The sequence below is a fragment of the Cucumis melo genome, unplaced genomic scaffold, assembly GCF_025177605.1.
Source record: "Cucumis melo cultivar AY unplaced genomic scaffold, USDA_Cmelo_AY_1.0 utg000835l, whole genome shotgun sequence".
Taxonomy (NCBI): Eukaryota; Viridiplantae; Streptophyta; class Magnoliopsida; order Cucurbitales; family Cucurbitaceae; genus Cucumis; species Cucumis melo.
Genome location: NW_026124239.1, coordinates 11,919 through 18,014, shown reverse-complemented (window position 1 = coordinate 18,014; position 6,096 = coordinate 11,919). Strand labels below are relative to the sequence as shown.

Below are 6,096 nucleotides of genomic sequence, written 5' to 3'. Positions count from 1 at the left end.
TTTCCGCCCCACCCCAAATATTCATTTTTCTTTACGGCGGATTTAATATTTATTATTTCATACGTATATAAGTCTTTTTATTATTTTTATTATATTTTATATATGATATGAGACAAAAAAGAAGAAATGGCAAGATAATTTGTGTATACCAATGGAGGAAATAAATAAAAAATGTGGAAAACAAGACAGGGATTCTCTACAATAACACTGTAGACCAATTGAAAGGGATGTAGCGCAGCTTGGTAGCGCGTTTGTTTTGGGTACAAAATGTCACGGGTTCAAATCCTGTCATCCCTACCTATTACTTATCTTCTGAACAGTAACGAGGAATCAATTGAGATCCATAAAAATTGAACATACATATATCGAATCAATCTTTTTTTATTTAATTTTATGATATTCTCTATGATAATATATGTATCGAAGATATATTCGGGTTGCTTTTAGTTTGATAATAAAACGCTCTTAGTTCAGTTCGGTAGAACGCGGGTCTCCAAAACCCGATGTCGTAGGTTCAAATCCTATAGAGCGTGATTCGATTCTTGTTGTTGTTAAATCAAAATGATACTGAAATAATTCAACAGAAATCAAAATTTTACCTCCTATAAAGCAAGTAGGGGGTCAATCAAAAAAAAGAACTGTTAATTAATCAAAGGTCCAACTGATCCCCCCGTCTGTATTGTAAATATGCGGTCACAAATAATCCAGCCAAAGTAATAGGAATTAGACCTAATACGATTCCAAATAGAAAAACTTCAATCATTTCAATTTAGTTGAACGAGGAAAAGGAGAGGTAATATCTATCCTTAAAATATTAATCGGTATTGCCCATGAATCTCAATGACCAAGAATTCGAAATTGAATTGACAAGGTAAAGAACTCTACAATATATAGAATATATTGAATAACACCGAAATCTTTCTTTTTTTTGAATTGTGCATTCAATGAATTTTAATCAAATAAGTCGTATCTTGTTCAGACCGATAAATAGAGCTGAGGTTATAGTTAAAACTGCTAGTAGAAAACCGAAATAACTAGTGATAGTAGGCATGACGAGGCTAAATGAAATACGTTATTTTTATCCATATGTTTATAAAGCACTTCCCTAAGTTTCTATTTTTGAAAGATACGCGGATGGATAAGTAAAAATACTAATTGAAAAAATATATTCAATTGAAAGTTTTTGATTCATCTATTATTATGATTATAGATGATACTAACAAAAATCTTGTGACATAGGTAAGAAATCAATTCATCATCTGTCTCTCTATCCCGCAATTCGGAATCAAGGGATTCATTGAACAACTCTTGAGTTTTCAAAACAAATATTCTTATTATAAAGAATTTATAAACAATAATTTAATATATAAATCTAGTAAATATATAAATCTATTAAATGGATTCTAAATAATTAGAAAGAAAAAAAAAAAAAAAAAAGAAAAATAATAAATAAACTATGTTGTGTAACTTGATTCCAAAAATGAAATGCTCTTTGAATCGCTGAAGAATGAATGACCTTATAATGCCCTTTATTTATGAAATTGTATTCCCACTAATTAGATTTTATGTAGTGGGTTCATTTCCATAAAATCTTTTTTAAAAAGAAAAAAAGTATCGCACGATCAGATCACTCGAAACTAGGTTCTCCATTTATTCTTATTCTTTCCATATTAAAAACATTCTTCTAATTAGTTGAAGAACGATCGTTTGAGTCTAATATAAAACAATAATGCGTGCATTACGAATATTTATTATTCTTCTATTCGTTGTTCTGTTTCGTTCATCGAATCCTATGTACTACTGTTACTTGTTACTGGACGACTAACCAATTCCTTAAAATAAAAAAAGATTCAAACAAAAATATAACTACAAACACAAAAGAAATATTTCGAGATTTCACGTCTAATTTCATTGAATTTTGGGACTATTAGAATCTGCTTCCTAAATTATTATAAACCAACCAGTCGGATTCACATTTTACCCAATCTTCGCTTTCTAGCCCGAAGCCAATAACCGATAGAATCCTTAATACTACAGACAGGCATTTTCAGAATTTTCTATTGAATGAATGGTATATGATTCTACATCGACAAGCAGCAAGAAAAGAAGAAACAAATTATATTATTTAGTTTTAGTGCTTCATTTTGATACTTATTGTGAAATTGCGTTGCTGCGTCAGAAGAAGGATAGCTATACTGATTCGGTATACTCTAAAAACACCCTCGGTACAATATTGACGATCTTACAAAGATAAAATTTCAGTTAATTTCCATTTACTGATCTCATCTTTTACGGAATCGATCCCCCTTTTGACTGTACAAGAATATGTGGAGCTCGGCATGTCTGGAAGCACAGGAGAACGTTCTTTTGCTGATATTATCACCAGTATTCGATACTGGGTCATTCATAGCATTACTATACCTTCTCTATTCATTGCAGGTTGGTTATTCGTCAGCACGGGTTTAGCTTACGATGTTTTTGGAAGCCCTCGTCCAAATGAGTATTTTACAGAGAGCCGACAAGGAATTCCATTAATAACTGGCCGTTTTGATTCTTTGGAACAACTCGATGAATTTAGTAGATCTTTTTAGGAGGACCAAATGACTATCGATAAAACTTATCCTATTTTTACAGTGCGATGGTTAACTGTTCACGGACTAGCTGTACCTACCGTTTCTTTTTTAGGGTCAATATCAGCAATGCAATTCATCCAACGATAAACCTAATCCGAATTATAGAGCTATGACACAATCAAATCCGAACGAACAAAATGTTGAATTGAATCGTACCAGTCTTTACTGGGGGTTATTACTCATTTTTGTACTTGCTGTTTTATTTTCCAATTATTTCTTCAATTAAATAAAAGAAAATACTAAATAATAGTACGAATTATCTTATCCCATTCGGAAGGATATCATCTCATAATTATCTATGACTGTTTCTGTCTCTAGCACGACCACTTGATGAAATGGGGAGGGAAGTGGGACAAATGGCCGAGACTACTGGAAGGATTCCTCTTTGGATAATCGGTACTGTAACTGGTATTCCTGTGATCGGTTTAGTTGGTATTTTCTTTTATGGTTCATATTCCGGCTTAGGTTCATCTCTGTAATAATCGGATGAACTGAGTTGGAGACATGAAAGCGTAAGAACTCAACAGGATCCCCCTCAAATCAGAAAAAAAGAGGGGGTAGGTCCCGTTGAGCTCTTACTAATTAGAATTAGACTAATTTATTCATATAAATGAAAAAATGGATCTTTCCTATTTTTTCAAAAAACTTCATTTCTTTCTGATTCTGAATTGCTTCAAAAAAAAAATTGATTCAGACCATCTCTTTCGCGATCGTATCGGTCGATACTTTCATTTCAAAGCGAAAAAAAGAAAGAGAGAATCACTCGATTCCCTCTTTCTGGATGATACAATCCCAATATAACAATATTATATTTCTATCGATCAGATATCACAAACCCTTTAAATAGATTAAAATATACTAATAGAATTTTCTATAGTTATTTTAATATAAAATAGAATTGAAAAATTCATTGAATTTGTTCACTACTTATGTAATAAATCGAAAAAAAGGTTCTGATAAACCGGGAAAAATTGAAACTAAGAATAGAGATCTTTGACGAACGGGATCAAGAATAATTCATTAGTTTATTATTTCGACACCAGAACAAGAAAAGGAATTTTTCTGGTATCGAATACTAGAAAGATGCATAATTCCTTCTAGAATCCTTTGTTCCCTTCATTTTTTTTCTATTCTCCATTTACTTATCTTATTTTTAATATCTACTCTATTTTTATTCTATTAGAATAAAAATAGACACATTCAATGACATTTCAATCTGGCACCAGTGACATAATAATCATAATAATACCGCTCCTATTTGTATTGTAAAAAACAAAGAAATAAAGAAGAGGTAAAATAGTCTTCCTGACAATATAATATCCATACTATGACTAGTAATGCGGTACAAGTAATTACCGAAATAGGGTCGAAAAAGAATAAAAAAAAAAACAAGGGAAAAAGTTTTTCATAATTTTTTGATCATACATAATTAAATTATAGAATTGCCAACAAGAATTTGGTTTTTTTTACGAACTTTATTTGATAAATCCCCAGATTTAGAAATTCATTTCGGACAATTGAACCTTCTCAAACTGTTTCTTTTTAAGAACTAAAAAGATTTGTGCCAAAATAACAGATGCAAAAAAGAACAAAAGGCCTTGGACACGTAATGGATCTTGAAGGACGATTTCCGCATCTCCCTGACCAAATCCTCCCACATTAGGATTACTCGTTAATGGTTGATCAAGTTTGATGGATTCGCCCTCTGAAACAAGAAGTTCTGGTCCTGGAGGGATAATATCAACCACTTGACGCCCATTCGCTGCATCCACTATGGTTATTTCATATCCTCCTTTTTCTTTTCGTATTATTTTGCTTACTATCCCTGCTGCTGTAGCATTATAAACATTATTATTACTCTTACTCCCGTCGGGATAAATCTGACCCCTTCCCCTGTTCCCGCCTACGTATATGGGATATTTTAAGAAGTGAACATCTTTCTTAGTCGCAGGGTCCGGGGAAAGAATAGGAAAGGTGATTTCACTATATTTCTGACCAGGAACAGGACCTATCACAAGAATATTTTTTTTAGTGGGACGATAGCTCTGAAAAGAAAGATTGCCCATCTTTTCTTTAATCTCGGGAGAAATACGATCGGGGGGGGGCTAATTCAAACCCCTCGGGTAAAATAAGAACAGCCCCCACATTCAAACCACCCTTTTTACCATTCGCAAGAACTTGTTTCAGTTGCATATCATAAGGAATTCGAACAACTGCTTCAAATACAGTATCAGGAAGTACCGCTTGTGGAACCTCGATATCCACGGGCTTATTAGCTAAATGGCAGTTGGCGCAGACAATACGGCCGGTTGCTTCTCGTGGATTTTCATAACCCTGTTGTGCAAAAATGGGATATGCATTTGAAACGGGTGCCCAAGTTATTATATATATCATGAGTGATACGGAAATAGATCGAGTAATCTCTTCCTTTATCGAAGAAAAGGTATTTCTAGTTTGCATGGTCCAATCATTGAGCCCAAAAATTTCTACAATAAAATTAGGTAGGTCCCTAGTATAGTTCCCTATCCATGATTCTGCTATTTACTGAAATAAAGTTACTCGAATATAGGAGGCATCCTTCGCGATGGGTAGAAGGAATAAGTACAATTTTGAATGTTTTACTTATGTACAAAGTAACAAACATTATATTTTTCAGTCATTCATTGAATGATAAATCACTACAAGTGAGGGAGATACACGATTTAAATAACGGAAGATCCAATATTTTAAAATTGTGTCAAGAATGACTGGAAAAGTGGAAACAAGACCGGATATAATTTGATCGTTATGAGAAAATCCAAAATCTTTGTAGACAGAACCAATCATTAGTTCCCAACCATGGGGTGAATGAAATCCTATACATAAATCAGTTAATAAAAGAATAGAAAAAGCTTTTATTGTGTCGCTTAAGTTATATAGGAACTCTTGAACCCAAGAGTTAAGAATAACAAGTTCTTCATTACCAAGAATAGAATAACCACTTAGAATAACGAAACAGATTATATTTGTCGAGAAGTGCAAAATCATATGGATACGATCCTCATTGTGCATCTTGATCAATTGGATCGTTTCTTTGTAGATTCCGATACGAAGCTTTTGTAGATGTGTTTCTGGGTATTCCTTTAGCATTTCGTCCAAGAGAAAGAGTTCCTCTAATTCTAGAACTTTTTTTATAATACTCTTTTCTTGAATATCATTCAAAAAAATTTCGGATTGACCAGTATTCCACCAATTAGTAACCCAAGATTCTAGGCTTTTATTAAATGAAAGAGAGATCCACCAGGGCAAAAATACTATAGATGCAAGATATAGAAGGGGAATGAATGCTTTCTTTTTTTCCATTTTTTCGTCTTTTATTTTTTAATGAACTCACTTCATTCGTTAACTCTCTACACTACTAATATTTATATCAAACATAAGTTCTATTACAAGTCATATGCATACTATTATGAATCCATTCCCT

At 32.7% G+C, this 6,096-nt stretch overlaps 2 non-coding genes across 2 annotated transcripts; both read left to right on the top strand.

Moving 5' to 3' along the window:
- The first annotated feature begins 223 nt into the window (after positions 1–223).
- TRNAP-UGG (transfer RNA proline (anticodon UGG)) lies at positions 224–297 on the top strand. Its single transcript has one exon. It is a non-coding gene; the product is annotated as a tRNA-Pro (tRNA).
- A 162-nt stretch (positions 298–459) lies between these two features.
- On the top strand, positions 460–533 carry TRNAW-CCA (transfer RNA tryptophan (anticodon CCA)). Its single transcript has one exon. It is a non-coding gene; the product is annotated as a tRNA-Trp (tRNA).
- Positions 534–6,096: the final 5,563 nt, after the last annotated feature.